At 51.0% G+C, this 16,434-nt stretch overlaps 1 protein-coding gene across 1 annotated transcript in view; it reads left to right on the top strand.

Annotated features, from left to right (window-relative positions):
* The first annotated feature begins 6,593 nt into the window (after positions 1-6,593).
* GLI2 (GLI family zinc finger 2) overlaps positions 6,594-16,434 on the top strand; it is a 243,339-nt gene continuing 233,498 nt past the window's right edge. The window contains exon 1 of the mRNA XM_080799469.1: positions 6,594-6,992. The gene's annotated coding sequence lies outside the window, so the exon portion shown is untranslated. The remainder of the gene's footprint in view (positions 6,993-16,434) is intronic.

Below are 16,434 nucleotides of genomic sequence, written 5' to 3'. Positions count from 1 at the left end.
GTATCCTGAGAAAATTTCTTGAGAGGGCTGGTCCTGAGGGAGATAAAGATCCTGACAAATATTCATTGGATCTCTGAGCTCTGTTGATTTTGCTGCCTTCTCTCTCCTTCTCTGGATGGCCTCATCCTCCTTCCTTTTCCAATCTCCCTGCATATGGTGATGTCCTCTATAGCTCCCACTACTCTGAGCTGACACAGGGTCTGTGGGGGCACCTCCCAGCCAGAGACTAGCTGGTGGAAGGTATGGATTATATCTCACTCATCTCCTTTATCTCTAAAGTGCATGGTAATTGTAGGAGCTCAACAAGGAGGGATGAATAAATGTATGAATGAATGCGAGTATGTATGTGTGAATGAATGAATGAATGAATGAATCCATTAGCTAAAGAGTTTTCGTCCTTCTGCACTTGAATCTCTCCCACCTGTGCCTTCTAGGACAGCTCTGAAGGAGAAAAGGGTTTTCACTTGTTGCTTCTGTGGGGAGGGGTTCCTAACATCTCCAACTTTGCACAAATTCCTTGTGTGTGTCTTTATATCATTTTCCCCATGATGTTTACTGGGCGAAAGTTGAAGATTTGCACTGAAAATCAGATTATGTGTTCATCTTTGGCCTGCGTGGCAATGTGCACCACCTCCTCCACCCCCCAACCCTCCGTGCACCTGTCCTCCAATAGTTCCCCGACAGGTGCCATCCTGATGTTTCCCACTCCTAGATGAGCTTGTTCTGTGGAAGAGGTCTGCTAAATTCATTCAGTGGTAACAAGTGTCCTATACAAACATTCTGTGTTGGGTCCTTCAAGTGTATTTGCACTGTAATAAAGAACACAGCCTCAGGTCTTAGGAGTGACTCCAGACTTCTAAGAGCTGGGTTGGATGGGCAGGGGGATGGAGGGTCATCTCAGGACTCCTGAAAGAATAACACATCAACAGTCTGGTTTGGGAACTGGCATTTACTGTGGTCCTGACGCTGTCACTGCCGTCTTCCTTAGCCACTGACCACTGTTTGTTCTATCATCCAGCTCCTCTCTGCCATAGCTCCACCACTCACGCCTCTCTTAGTACACCATTTTGTGTCCTTCCTTTTTTTTATTTTTTATTTTTTTTTTATTTTGAAGTAATCTCTCCACCCAACCTGGGGGTCAAACTTATAACCCTGAGCTCAAGAGTCACATGCTCCATGGACTGAGCCAGCCAGGGACCCAACTTGCATCCTTCCACTGTGGCCAAATTTGTGTCTGTCTTGATGAGAGTGTGAATTCCTTGGGTTAGGGATTGGGTCTCTCCTTTCTGGATTCCCAAGTGCTTGCTACCAGGGGCTTTGTAGCCAAGCCAGCAAATAGTACACCTGGTGGGCTGCCTCAGAGCCTTTCCCAGTCTTCTCTGTCTCTGCTTAGTTTTGTGTGGCAGATTTTATTTCCAAAAATAACCACAGCACCATTTCTGCCCCCATATGCTCTTCAGAATCTTGCCATTCCCAATCAGCATGGCGGAGTCTGTTTTCCCGTCCCTTGAACCTGGGTAGAACTTTGTCTCCATGAACAGAATGTAGCCAAGTGATGCTGTGGCTTCCAGAGTTTCATAAAAGGCTCCTCTTTGGTCTGCCTCACACTCTCCCTTTGTGTACCTGTCCCCCCAGGATTATCCCCTCAGGTGCCATCTTTGTTTCCTACTCCTATAGAAGCATGCTCTTTGGAAAGCTTTCACGTGGCTATCTCTTTGTAAGCTCACCCTTGAAACCTAGCTACCACCACACTATTAAGAAGCCCCAAGTAGTCTGAGAGACCACGTGGTGAGGTCCAGACAGAAAGGAACTGATGCCCCACCACCACACACCACCGCCCGCCCCAAGCTAGTAGCCAGCATTGAGTCCCAAGCATGTGAGTGGCCAGGTCTTCAGATGATCCCAGTGCTAGGCTTGAGGTCTTCAAGCTGAGGTCCCAACACTCTGGGGAAGAGACAAACAGTCCTTCTTACACTCTGTACAAAATCCTGAACCATAGAATCTTCATGTGTAGCAAATGGTTGTTCTCTCCCTCTGTGTTTGGGTCCATTTTTTATACAACCCTAGTAACTAGAAAACTGTGAAATGATGGACAAGCACTTCTCTTTGGGGCTGGATTTTCTTATCACTCAGACTCGTTTTACAGGAAGAAAAAGGAAGCATTGACACTCTGTGTTCTCTTCCCCTTCCCAGTTAACCCGTCCTCATTCCTTCTACGTCCTCCCTGGCTCTATTAAATGGTGACTGATGTATAAAAGTTGCTCGTGGGGGCACCTGGGTGGCTTAGTCAGTGAAGCGTCTGCCTTTGGCTCAGGTCATGATCAGTGGGGAGCCTGCTTCTCCCTCTTCCTCTGCCCCTCCCCCTCCGCTCATGCTCTTTCTCCCTCACTCTCTCAAAGAAATAAAATCTTAGAAAATATTAAATAAAGTAAATGTTGCACATAATTAATATATAAATAGGGTGAGCTTGGATATATGCATTTATTTGTGTTACCATCATCACAATCCAGATAATAAATATATCCTTCACTTCTACAAGTTTCCTTGTGCCCCTTTTTTCTGGCAGGGAAGGGGTAAGAACACTTCACCATGGGACTTACCCTCTTAAATTTTTGAGACTTTAAATTTTGACTATAGGCACTATGTTGCACAGCAGATCTCTGGAACTTGTCCATCTCATATAACTGGAACTTTATACCCATCCAGCTCCCCAAAGCTGCCATCCTCATCCCCAGGTAAACACCATTTTATTCTCTACTCTGTACCTTTGACTATTTCAGCCTCTTAGTAGATGAATCAAGCAGTATTTGCCCTTCTCTGACTGGCTTATTTCACTTTACGTAATTTCCTCCAGGTGGATCTCTGTGGTCACAGATGGCAGATTTCCTTCTTTTTTAAGGTCGACTAGTATTTCATGGCCTGTATGTTCCACAATTTCTTTCTCCCTTCGTCTGATGATGTACTTTTGTGTTGTTTCTAGATCTTGGTTATCATGAATAATGCAGCAATGAACATGACCGCGCAGATAGTTTTTCGAGACCCCGATTTCCGTATTTCTGGATACCTCAGGATATTCTCAGGTTTTTGCAGTGTCATATTCTCAGTTTTTTTTTTTTTTAAGATTTTATTTATTTGACAGACATAGCCAGCGAGGGAACACAAACAGGGAGAGTGGAAGAGGGAGAAGCAGGCTTCCCACAGAGCAGGGAGCCCGACATGGGGCTTGATCCCAGGACTCTGGGATCAAGACCTGAGCCAAAGGCAGATGCTTAATGACTGAGCCACCTGTGCGCCCCATCCTCAGGTCTTTTGAGGAACCTCCATACTGTTTTCTGTAATGCTTACACCATCTTGCATTCCCATCCATGCCAACAGTACACGAGGGCTCTGATTTCTCTACAACCTCACCAACTTGTTACCTCGTGTTTTTGACACTAACCATTCTGACACACGTGAGCCGATATCTCACTGTGTTTTTGTGTGTGTGTGTGTTTGTTTTTAAGATTTATTTATTTATTTGACAGAGAGAGAGATCACAAGTAGGCAGAGCAGTAGCAGGCAGAGAGAGAGGGGGAAGCAGACTCCCCGCTGAGCAGAGAGCCTGATGTGGGGCTCGACATCAGGAACCTGAGATCAGGACCTGAGCCAAAGTCAGAGCTCTAACCCACTGAGCTACCCAGGCGCCCCCTCACTGTGGTTTTGATTTCCATTTCCTTGATGATGAGTGTTGTGGAGCACCTTTTCTTGCACCTGCTGGCTGGTTGAATGTCTGGTTTGGAGAAATGTCTATTTTGGTCTTCTGCCCCCCCCCTTTTTTTTAACTTGGGTCATCTATGCTTTTGCTATTGAGTTTTAGGAGTTGCTTATGTATTTTGGAAGTTAACGCCTTGTCAGATATACCATTGGCAAATATTTTCTTCCATCCCACATGAGGCTGTTTCATTCTGTTGTTTCCTTTGCTGTCCAGCTTTTCGGTGTAAGGTAGACCTACTTCTCTATTTTTGCTTTTGTTGCCCTTCATTCCTTCTTCATATCCGTGCAACTTCATTGCCTCAGGAATGCCCTCCCACACCGCCTCCCATGCTAGCTCAGGTCACCAAGCACTGGTGTAGTGCACTTCGCATTTTTTTCCTTCACCCAGTTTCTCATCATGTATTTGTTTGTAATTATTAATAAAAACGTTAAGCTCATTAGGGGAAGATACCCCCCAGTCTGGCTCACGGTGGTTAGGCCACTTAGCACATCACATGGCACAAAGAAAATTGCCTCCTGGATGAGCTGGGACCTGTCCAAGGTCATACATTAAGTATTAGATCTGAAACCAGAACTTGGTGTCCTGATGTTTAGATGAAGGCTTTCTCTGGTATGCCATTTGCCTCCACTCCAAACCTTGTTGCTTTTCTCAGTGCCAAAACTTCAGACCATCTACAGATTAAGGCATGATGTCTACAACCTCTCCTCAAACCAAAAACATTCCATCTTCATCTCAACAGTCACCTTCTTGCCAAAATAAGCCAGGAAAGGTTATGGGAGTGCCTGGATTCCAGCAGGAGTTGAGCTGGTCTGAGAAGAAAAACAGAGAAAAAGGAAATAGCCCAAAATGTTGATTTGTTTAAACTTCTCCACAAACTTAACAACACAAGGAAACCAACAGAGACAAACTTATAATGAAGTAATCAGCTGATGAAGCTAATATTCCAGTAACATGAAATGATTCCCCACATTTCGTGGGGTAGATATGAATAGGGTCATTAAAATACGGCCATTGAGGGGAGGAAGAGTTTACTTTTTCTGTCTCCTTGGAGTCTGTGTTCTGAAAGCTCAGCAGGAATTTAAACAAATAGCATGGAGGAATGAATGGTGAATCCGATCATATTTAAAGAAAAAGCCCTTTTCAAACTTTTCTTCCCTCTAATAAATGCATTGGCTTCTGCAAGTTTTGCTTTTCAAAAACCCTGCGGGTTCCCCCCCACAAATCTGGAGAGCCCATTTGTTAAAAACAAAATTAGCATCAAATTGTTCTAATATTGTTCTTCATATTTTTTTCTCTAGGTCAGGAAGAAATTATTAACTTCTCTCATGTTAAGTGAATGTAAGGAGAGAGGAAGTAAGGTAGGGTGATAGGGAATAGGGACCATAATGTTCCTTCCATCTTTGAGTAAAACGTGAAAAAAAAAAGTTAGGGAAATCGTCAGTGGTATCTGGAGAGAGTTACAGACCAAAAGGTATTGTATGGGTAAAATGGGTTTGTGAAAATCACACCCCCACAGTGAGTGTCGAATTGCCTCTCTGAGCCTTTGTTTCTCCTGCATTCCAGACACGATGCAACTGTAGGAAGGGAGACTGAAGGGAGAGATGCTCCCACTCCTCTCAGCAGTGCCAATTTAGTTGAACCAATGGTACAACCCCTGAAATACACGCAAGATGGCGATTCAGCCCTCTGACCTTGGATAAGTCACTTAAATTCTGTAAACCTCAGTCTTCTCACCTGTAAAATGGAGAACCAAACTCAGAGTTTTGTAGGTCAAATAATATAAAGGAATTACTGTGTGTCCCCTAGCACATAGTGTTTCACAAATGTTAGAAAGAAACATCAAGAAATCCCCCGATGAGGCACACTTTGGGTGAGAACCCTGAGCACAGAGAGAATGGTGGCTCCCGAGGAGTTGGGGGACACTTTAATCCGCTGCTCATGCTCCTGAAACCAGGCTGCTCAGTTCTGGGCAGTGGTGTGGCTCGAGGGCCCAGAGCTAGTCACCCAGTTTGCTTAAGCAAGTTCTTCCACACACACCCCCATACACACTTTGGCCCAAAATTCAGTTAAGTTTTTTTTTCTTCCTTCTTCCTCTGTTGTTGTTGGGTTCTGATTACTTCCATCTGGCTGTGGCAGTTAGAGTGGAGTCTCTTAAAAAAAAAAACAAAAACAAAACAAACAAAAACCCTCCCTACAAAACACACATGTACCAAACCTAGAAGACTTCTCGCTTCTCTCCTGCTTGCGCTCTGATGGCGACTCGTGTGAGCCCCGGCGGGGGGCGCGAGCAGGACCCCCGGCACCTGCGCGCGCTGCAGGCTTGGAAGAGGGTCTGCGCGGTGCCAGCCGCCGTCCCCCCCACGACCCCGTTTTGCGTCCAGTCCCCGGCTTCCGGCCCGGCGCCCGGAGAAGCGGGCGCACTGGGAACAGCGACCCGGGCATCTCCCGGTGGAGGGGGAAGAGGGAGGTGGGGAGGGCGGGTGATTTTAGAGATTGAAAACAGAGCAGTCCCTGCGCCTCAGCTCCGGAGCTCATCTGACTTGAGTTAACGACCCCCCACCCACCCCGGCGCCTTAAAAAAAAAAGTGTTGGAAACTGGCGCGTTCTTTCCTTCTCTGCTCGAACTTTGTTCGTGGTTGTGCTGTCTCTCCGCGGCGCTGGGGAGGAGGGTCCTCGGCCGCCCCCTCCCAGCCACCCCCGCCACCCCCGCGGGTCCCCTGGGTCCCCCAGGGGGCGGGGGCTTGCGGCGCGGGCTGGGGCGCGGCGCCCGGGTGTGCTGCAGCCGTGCGCGCGGGGGCGCTGCGCCGTCCGGGCTGCGCTGATGGATTGCAGGAGTGCCGGAGCTCGCCAGCCGAGGCAGCACGGCTCCGCGGACTTTTTTTCAAACTCCCATCAATGAGACTTCGAGGAGGAGCGGGAGGCGGCGGCGGCGGCGGACACGCAGGAAGGCGAGGAGGAGCCGGGGGAGCCAGAGGAGCCGCAGGAAGAAGCGCGGGCCGCGCGGCGCGCGGAAGCATAGGGGAGCTGCCGGCTCGCCGGCGGTAGGGGCTGCTGGGCCCCCGCCCGTCTCTCGGTCCCCTCCCCAGCCTGGCCCTCCCCGCCCCAGCCGGACTGAGCCCCGGCACACGGCAGCCCGCGGCGGGTCGCCGCGCCAGCGAAGTTGGGATGGGGGCCCGAAGCCACCGCCCGGCGCCCCGGAGGCCACCTGCGTGCTAGAGGCAAACTTTTGTCTCCCTCGGTAAAGTTGCATTGGCCTTCTTTTGCTTGCTCTGCGTTGCGAAGTGCCCCCTACCCCGGCCGAGCCCGGGCCGACTGGGATGCTGCGCCGATTCGGAGGGTCCTTCGGCCGCGTACCCGCGCCACCGCACGGGGTTCAGGGAACCGGGCTTGGGGGGCTGAGGGCTAGCGAGAGGGCCCCGCTTCGGGCTCTGGCCAAACCATGGGGGGACGATAGTGAGGTCCGGGGCTAGGAACTCGTGCCCGGGGGCGATTTTGCATCCCCCTTCCTACCTGGGGGAAGAGCCTGTCCTCCCCGGGTGCACAGCCTAGCCGACCCCCACCCCGTCTTCACCGCGCCCGAGCCCCGGGCTATTTTTGTGGGAGATGGTGGGTAGCACCGCAGGCTGGGATGCTGCAAAGCTCTCGGAGGTGGGCAGTGGGAGCGTGTCTTAGGGCAGTGTGCTGTGTGTAGAGGGACTGCAGCCTGCCACTTGTGAACTTCTAACTGCACTTCTCCGCGCTGCCCGTCGCGGAGCCCTGCCTTTCTTTCTTCCTCGCTCCTTCCTCCCGGTCTGCGGGCCCTGTTGCCCCCCTCCCCCTCGGTCAGGCTCTCCTCTTCGGCCTCCCTCCTCGCTTCTTTCCTCCAACTCCTCCTCCTCCCTTGCCCTCCGCCCCAAGATCCGCTTGACTTCTCGAAGGGATCCGCACGTAATCCCTGGCCCCGTCCTCGGGTCCCCCCACCCCTCACTTTCCTCCCCGCCCCCACTCATCATCTCCCCCCCCAACCCCCCAAGGGCCAATCTCTCAACAAGTATATTTGCTGAGGAATTTGAAAAATCCACTACTGCAACTTGATCTGTGTGTGATGGATGGGGAGAGGCGCGTAGAGAGTTGGGCGCCAATCCTATTAAGGGTTTAGAGAGGGGAGCGTTTTTTCCCCGGACGGAGGCGGGGGCGGGGGGGGGGATAGGGAGGGGTGGAGGAAGGGAGCGTGTACTTGTGAGTGTATGAGTGTGAGTACGCCTGCCGCGTCGGGGAGCTGGAAGTCCACCCTACTCGGCGCCTTTTCAGCCCGGCAGTAATTGCTGTCATTTCCTAGGAAACCCGACTTTTACAGCACGAGGAGCTCGGGATGGAGCCCGCGCGCTTCAAGCCGGGTGATCGGCGGCGGAGGCGCTTGCGGGCCTCCACGGACCCCCCTTTTCTAGGGTGTCTCTCTCTCTCTCTCTCTCTCTCTCTCTCCCCACTCCCTTCTTTTCGGTATAATTTTTTATTTGGCTCTCTGGGTAGAGAGCCAAATTTTCCCCGCTGGAAAAGTAGACCCTTCGCAAGTCTGGTGCAGGGCCCTGGGCGGGGGATGTTTTATGCGCCGCTCTGCCCTCCCAACCCGGGCATCCCGCTGGGTGCACGGCCTCTGGCTCGGGCTTTGCAGCCCAGTGGCCGCGGCGGAATCCTGGGCCCCAGCCCCGCCGCCCTCGCCGGGCGTGTGAAGGTTTAATCCCGACAGCTTCAGATAAAGGGAGCAGTTGTAAAACGCTCATACGCTGTTTGCAGACGAGGCTCTGGGGGATGTTGGAGAATTTGAAAGTAAACGTTTCCCTCACAAGCGGCATAAAATAGTGTTTAAACAAATATTGTATTGGCATGCTCAGGGGGCTCAGTGCCAAAAAGTAAAGTAAATAAACTGTGAAATCCAAAATATACAGCGGTAGAAAGCGGAGGGATAGGCGGACTCGTCTTAAGTCCCCCTGATGAGCTCTGTTTGCTCTGGCCACTTCACCTACAAGCCCCCTCCCCGCCCATTTCCTTACCTTGGCTGGGGGTTTCCTTCTCTGGGCTTCCCAGGGTCTGGGAGTAAGGCCTCCCTGCGCCTGGGAGCTTGGCTTTGCAGTGGCTCAGTCGGGAGGCAATTCATTGTGTGGCTACCTGGGCTGGTCTCCCCCCAGGGGAGGGGAGGGAGACCCTGGCCATGCTTGGCTGCTTTTAATTTTGATGTTCTTTATTTAGGCTTTTCCCAGCTTCTGGTGTGCCCTGGGGCGTCAGGTCTAGAAAGTAGAATGTAGACTTGCAGAAGCGTGCCTTCCAGGCCTCTCTCACGGCTGGTTCCTCTAACTGCACTCCTCGCTCCTCTTCCTACAGCTTTCTTGCTTTCGTTTTCCTGGACCTGCTGCTTTCCCTCCCACCGACGGAAGGTTGGAGGAAATTGTGGGGATGTTCTCTCCTGGATTTAAATTCCATTCAGACCCAGACAGAAGGAAAGTGGTCACTTGTCTGAGAGTTGCAAAGTGAAGTTAATGTTCTGTAATCTTGAGGATGGTCTTGTGTTTGTCCTGCTGCTTGGAGAAGTCTGATTTCGGGAGGTTATTTAGTGGTTCTAGGGAGACTGACACTAATGCAGAAAGATCACCGTGGAGGCATAGAGCCCACCTGCCCAGGAGCTAGCCCTTGGGGTGAACCTGCCAGCTCCCCTCTGTGGTCAGAGCAGTCTGTTTGCAAAGTCAGTGGGTGAGGCTGAGAGTAAGAACCCCACCCCCACCCCCCATACCAGGGCCAGGCCCGAGAGGAACAGGGTGGGACGGGTAGAGATGTTTTTATCCTCTGTGGGAATTGTTCTGAGGGGAATTTGCAGTGTTCGGAGACCTCCAGCAGAACCCCCCCACCCCACCCCCAGGCTCCTCTCCAGCTTGTACTAACCCTGGCCTGGCCATGGCCTTGGAGGGAAATTTGGACTTGGCCCACCTTGAAGCGTGTGTGGAATTAGATGAGGCCTTTCTAGAGCACCACTCCACTTTCTCAGGGGCACTCCTGCCCGCTTGTGGGGGGAGTGTCGGACAGAAGAAATCCCTCGAGTTGCCTGGTCGGAAGAGGGGGCCACAGGGCCACTGGTCAGTGGCTCCTCGCCTGGCTGTGGGGGTCTTGGAGGCTCTGTACTGTAGCTGGCTTGTTTGCACTGCCGACTGAAAAATACACAAATACTTCATGCTTTTTGTACTCCCACAAGTGCCCTGTACACAGTGCAGCCCGTAGGGCTGGATTAGCAAGCCAGGGGATTCAGCAGGCAGGCAGACAAAATTGGATATTTGTCTAATAAACACCCTTCCTTCTTCCATTGGGGCCTCTCTCTTGGCCACCCCTCGGCGGGGGGATGGGGTGGTTCGCCCCACCGATGCCAGCAATTCCCTTTAAATGAGACCAGGAGGTTGTCATGTGCCCTCTGAAACCCCTACACACCCCATTGGCTTGTTAACGCTCAGAAGGGAATCCTGCATCCTTCTGTCCCCTAGGGGTGCGGCAGTTTGCCTTTTCTTGGGAAAGTGTGTGTTCAGCAGGACTTCCTTTCATCTGAACGACGCTCCCTCCTGACGCTGGCTTGAGCAACCCGTCTGGCTTCTTTAGGCTGGGGTGTGTGGGGGGGAAGGCCCTACCTGTGCCAGGGCCCATTCCCGGGTGCACGGGGCAGGGGGGTGGTGGTGGTGGTGGCAGTGGCGGCGGCTGTGGGTGGGGGGGCTTCCAGGCCAGGTGGGGCCTCGCCCTGGACAGCTGCAGCTGCTCCCCGCTGGGCCAGGGCCCTTTGAAAGGGAACCCCAGGGAAGCAGTTCCCCCCTTTCTTCTTTTCAGTAAGTGTCAGAGGCACGGACAAATGAAACACGTGAAGAATGCCAAAGAGGGGAACTAGTCTCAGATTCCAGAAAATTCGGAGGCGGACTAGGTGTTTGTACCGACCACCAGAATATGCAGCAATTTCCAGTGAACGAGGCTTACTGGAGTCTAAAGACCTCGGGGAGAGGAGCTATTCTGTAATTGTTTCCTCGGGCTTGCTTAAAAGACCCTAAAGGAAGGGAACATTGGTGTTTGGTAGTGTCTGTTGGAAAAGGGCAGTGGCTTTGTGGTTTTCAAATAAACACAGGACACCAGACTCAATATTACTCATTTTCTCTAAAATTAATTTAAGTGTTTGCTGTGGAATATAGCATTAAAAAAAAAATCATTGTTCATTGTTTTTAGATTTCAAGGGTGACAAAAGCATCCTTAACCTACAAAACTTTGTTGAAAACTCTGAAAAAAATGCACCAATAAGAACAGTATACATTCTTCGGGGTTAATATCTTATTTATCCTAAGTCCTTCACAAATAGAAGCATCCTCAATTATCCTGTTTGTGTTCTGATTCTGGTTTCTTTAAAAACATGCCAAGTGGGGGAACATAACTCAGTTAAGATGGGACCAAAGGGTAAATATTAAACCGTTTTTGAGATTTTTTTTTGAATTTAAATTGAATAAGTCAATGCAGTTTTGTGTGTGTGCATGTGTGTTGTTAAAAAAAAACAACAGGTTGCTGGGAAGTGTGTTTTAACTGTGAGTGCCCGGTTTCAGGCATTAGCATAAGAAAAAAGTTTTAGTGCATTTGCTATTGTCTTGAATGAAGAGTTTCAGCAAAGGGAAGGAAAGCCGCCAAGGGGTGATGGTCCACTGAGATTCTTCTGCAGGCCCAGCTTGTCATCTGCTGCTGAAATCTGTGATCGGATATCACTTTTATCTGCTTTTTCCATTCTCCGACCATTTTCACACGTTCACTTTTGTCAAGGTTTATTGATTATGTTTTCTTCTCTGCAAATCTGTGGAAAATTTAATGAACCAAAAACAGCAGTGAAATAAAGGGGACTTTTTATTCATTAGCACGGGATTGATTTCCCCCCTTGGGCCGAGGGCCCCTGGCCTCCTGCGAGTGAGGGGGGAGAAGGGGGAGGTGGGAGGAGGAGGGCGGGTGGCGGTGTTTCAGGCTGAGGCGGGGCCTCCCCAGGCCTGTGGCCTCCCCGCTGACCAGCACTGGGGAGCCTGGGGCTCCTGTCCTGACTGAACATTCAAAGGTTGGAGAGGATGGCTGTTCCTGGTCAGCCTGAGTCTACGGCGTTGCAGACGCCCAGCCTCATCCTCCAAGATTTCTGGTTCTGGGGGAGCTTTGGGCCAGGGTTGGGTGGACATGGATATTTGTATTCCCCAAACTTACAAACCGGTTGAGTGCCTGCCTAGGCCTTCCCGGGGACACAGTTAAGTATCTCTCTTCCTCCAGCCCTGCTTGCAAACCTGTAATTAAGCAAAGCCCCTGGTGTGATTACACTTCGCTGACTCGGCGGGGTTTGGAACCGCTTCCCTCTACGAAAGAGGGTGAACTCTTACTCCTTCCAGAGGCTTCTTGGGCAGCTTGCGGTACATCCAGTTCTGGAGCACATGTGTCTGTCTGTCTCTCTTAGCCCTACTCTTCTTTCTCCCCTGCTCTCTCTCCTCTTTGTCTCCTTTCTATCTCCCCCCCCTCCCCGCCCCTTTCTGCTCCCTCCCACCTCCTTCTGCTTTAACATCTCTCTTCCCCCATTTCCTCTTTCGTTTCTTTATTTCTCCCCCTCTCTCCTCATGTCCTTCTCCCACCCTCTTTGTCTCTCTCTCCGTCTCCTTTCCTTCTCTTCCCTTCTCTCTGCTTTCCCCTCCTGTCCGGGACACCCACTCCCGCCCCTCATCCCCTCCACTTGCCACCCCGCGGAGGGCTGGCCCGGGAGGCTGCGCATCCAGGCCGACGGGACCGTGCCCGCGTTCGGGGGACATTCGGTGCCCCAAGTGCTGGCCGCGCCGCCTTCCTCCCACCTGCCCGCAGGCCTGGTTTGCGGCGCCCGAACAATGGCCACATTGTCCCGCGGGCGCACCGGCAGCCTCCGGCGAGTGGCGGCAGGCTGGACCGTGCTCGTGGCGAGTCGGGAAGGAAGCCAGCGGGCCCGATCCCAGTGGGTCCACGCCGCTGCCGCCTTTGTCGCTGCGCGAGCGCCCCAGAGCGCGCGGGACCCGCTGCTCCGCACCTGGGAAGCGCGCGGTTTCCCAAAGCTGCGGCCCAGGCCCCCCTCCCCTCCCCCGCTCTCGAAGGGTTGGCTCGCCCTCCCCTTCCCGGGGCAGGGTGGTGGGGAAGGGGTTCGAGGTCAGTTCAGTTTGCAGAATGGGTTGAGATCATTTCGCCAGAGCCAGGAGACAGAGGGGCCATGTTTCTGACGCCACCAAACTTCTGGGGCGTCAGAAACTTTCTGTAGGGCATATGGGAGACTGACTACAAGCAAGAAGGCCTCCCGTAGCCCTGTCCCCACCAGAAAGGCAGGAAAGGAGTGGCGGTCTCTCAGAATTGTCCTCCCCCTCCCCCCACTCGTCTTGACCTGCATGGATGCGAGACCTCTTAGTTCAGAAAAAGAAAGATCTCTGAATGCTTAGGATGTTAAAAGAGCATCCGTCCCCGGGTCCAAGCAGACGCTTAGGCATGCTTCTTTGTGCGGTGGACAATGCAATAAGTCAGCCCGACTTTTGAGCCACATTTATAAGGAACTGTAAGGGCCGCTCAAGTACACTTGTGCTAAGTTGAATTGATTGAAATTTAATGGCGGTTAGTGGCGATGAATGGTAATGATTTTCCAGCGTATCTTTGGCATACTTGACATTAATAACCAGAGAGTGTGTGTCTATGCTCACTGAGAGCCTGCCACACACGTGAGGCTTAGCATTATTCATTTCCTTCGTCTCCTTCCTCTCTGCTCAGATCCTTTTCCTCCTCACCATAATTCAGTTGTTTGGATGATTTTAAAAAAAGGGTAGGGGGAAGGAAAGAGAAAAATCTTTCTCCATTGACTATGTACGTCATGTCAACATAATTTTGAGCTCATGATTTTTTTCAATTCCTACATAAATCAGCTTCTAATATACAGAATGTGATGAATTTGTTTCAGCTGCCATCATGAATTAATGTTATGCAAATAGGAGCCTTGCAGGTGAAATGATTTACTAAATAATTTCAACTTCTAATATTTAAATTCATTCATTATGTTGGGAGTTAAAAAAAAAAAAACCAAGTCCATATTTTTAAACCTGAGATGGGGAGATTAATATGTAAGTATTTGCAGTGTAAGGCAGACCTTGATGGCCAGAAAATAGCTCTTAATTTGTTGATTCTTTCTTTGCGAATCTACAATTCACCAAACAGTGGCTTAAGAAGAAGGTGATAGAAGTCTTCCCAAGTTTCTTGTGGGGGAGGACACAAATGCATTTAAATTATTCCAGCATGACTCTCAAGGTAACATAACCCATGGGATTGAACTAGCTCTGCTTTGGGAACCAAGAGGGGCTTCCCTTTTGAACTGATCTTCAAAGAGGAATATGACCCAACCCAGGTGGAGAGGGTCAAGGGCCTTTGATGTCCCCTCCCCATCTTTGTCATTTGCTAGGAATCTTTCCTTACATACATCATCTTTCAGGCTGTTTTCCTCTGGCAAGAGTTGAGGCAGAGAGTTAGTGAGATGGATGAGTGCATATGAAGAAAAATCAGCCCAAACCCTTGGGGTTACCCTGAGGGAGAGGGAGAGCTGCTGACCCTGTGCAAGTTCTTTTGACTCTGAAAGGGGGACCTTGGCAAAGGTCATCTAGGATTCCTTGGCTTCAGAATCCTGGGAGCCAGGACACCCTGTCTCTCACTACCCACCCTAAGAATCAGACAGTAGGCAGGGTGAGAGGACCGGAATCTGGAGAAAGTGTGGGTCTCCCTCACTCTGTAGTGAGGTGCTACTCAAGGACTATGTCCCACTTTCCCACCAGTCATTCTCCCTAGCCCACAACAGGGCTTGGGCACCTCTGGGATGCGGTCACGTTGTGAGCGTAGATGGGCATGAACTTGAGGACATCGGTGGGTGGCGGGGGTGGTGATAGCCTTTTCAGACTTTCTTGAAGGTTACGGGCAAGCCAAAGGAGGGATGACACATAAATATGTCTTGGATTTCTGAAGATAAGGGGAGAGTTTTGACTTGACTTCTCCAAAAATTGAGGTCATCGTGGTCCGATGACAGGTTGAAGGCACATCACTCAGACATTTCCGCAGACTGGGGTAGGTTATGCTATGGTGATACATTATGTGTCCAAGCTGTGACAGCATATTTAGGGCCGGCCCTTGCTGTCTACGGAGATCAAGGTGAGGGGACGTGTCTGGTGTCCCCGGACTGAGTGTGTGCATGCCTTGCCTTGCTTATGTAGGGAAAGGAGAAATTAGGCTCCACCGCTGCACAGTGAGGAATTTTCAGGTTTGAGTGTAATTCAGATGTCTTCATCTATGGAAATGTGTATGATAATGTGTATAATATAGTCTGTTGCTCAAATATGTAATATAGTATGTTAAGTTGCTCTTCCCATTCAGTGTCAATGTGGGATGTGTGATCTGTATATACATTTATTCTGAAATACATATACATCCATAAGTCCCTTAACTATCAGATCCCTCCAAGAATGAGATATTTTTTCCTTCTCCCAAGATGCACTTCTACAAAAAAGAAATAGCATAAGAGAATGAAGTCAGAAGTGGAAATGAGTTACAGAGGCAAATCTGAGAATAAGGCCTCAGGCACCTCTAAGTGGGGTTCCTGGGACTCCTGGATGAGATTCAGATTTAGGTGGGAACCTTGTTAAATATGCAGATTTTCAGGCCCCAGGGAGTACCTAGTGAATGAGAGAGAATTCTTGTCAAGAGGGGTTCTGAGATCTGCATTATATGGAGGATTTTTAGGGTGAGATAATGGGGATTAGTGTTTTCTTTCTGTGTTGTCCTCGATTCCTTGGTGACTTTTGCACTGAAAAGGGATAGCGTTGGCATCTGTAAGGCTGGATGGATAACCTAGGATGGGTCTTAGCAGATTGTTAAGACTTTTAGCTGCATGATCAGCTGCTTAAGAGCTTATTCATTTATTTGAGATAGAGCGAGATAGAGAGAACACATGAGTAGGGCAGGGGGCAGAGGAGGAGGGAGAAGCAGGCTCTCTGTGCTGAGCAGGAAGCCTGACATGGGGGTCGATCCCAGGACCCTGGGATCATGCCCTGAAATGAAGGCAGACGCTGAACCGCTGAGCCACCCAGGCACCCTGACTCCTTTTTCTTTCCTGTGTTAAGAACCCTCCTGTGCTTCGTGACAGCTGCTGTCTCTGTGCTCATGGGCGAAGGGGCCAGAAGTGGGACCCCCTTACGGCCCAGTTTGGTGTTTCACAGTTTGAGCAGACATTCTGGAAGTTCCACTCACGCCGAGGCTTGGCTGACAGGCCTACCTTGTGGGTGTCTGTGGCTTCCGAAGGAAGGTAGGAAGGAGATAGTCCGGCAGGAGTGGGCGTGTGGAAAGGAGGGGGTGGCCCCGGCCCTGCCCACGCAGTGCTGACCTCGGGCCTGGGGGCCAGAAGGAGCCTGCCCGCATTAGAGGACGGCCCGTGGGGTGAGTCTCCCCCACCTCTGCCCAGCTCATGTGCACCCGCGAGGTCAGCTGGCCGCCCGAGTGTCCTGCAGTGCCTCCTGGCATCCCATCCCCGTCACAGCTCCCCGTCCCCGCACACTTCCCCGGCGTCACTGTCTTTCCAGAACATCCTGTCTCACTATGACTTGAGTCATCCTCACAGGAAGAAGGCACAG

The sequence above is a fragment of the Martes martes genome (assembly GCF_963455335.1).
Source record: "Martes martes genome assembly, chromosome: 3".
In the NCBI taxonomy this organism is placed as follows: Eukaryota; Metazoa; Chordata; class Mammalia; order Carnivora; family Mustelidae; genus Martes; species Martes martes.
Note: the sequence above shows the minus strand (reverse complement) of the source record. Positions and strands in the feature narration are given on the sequence as shown.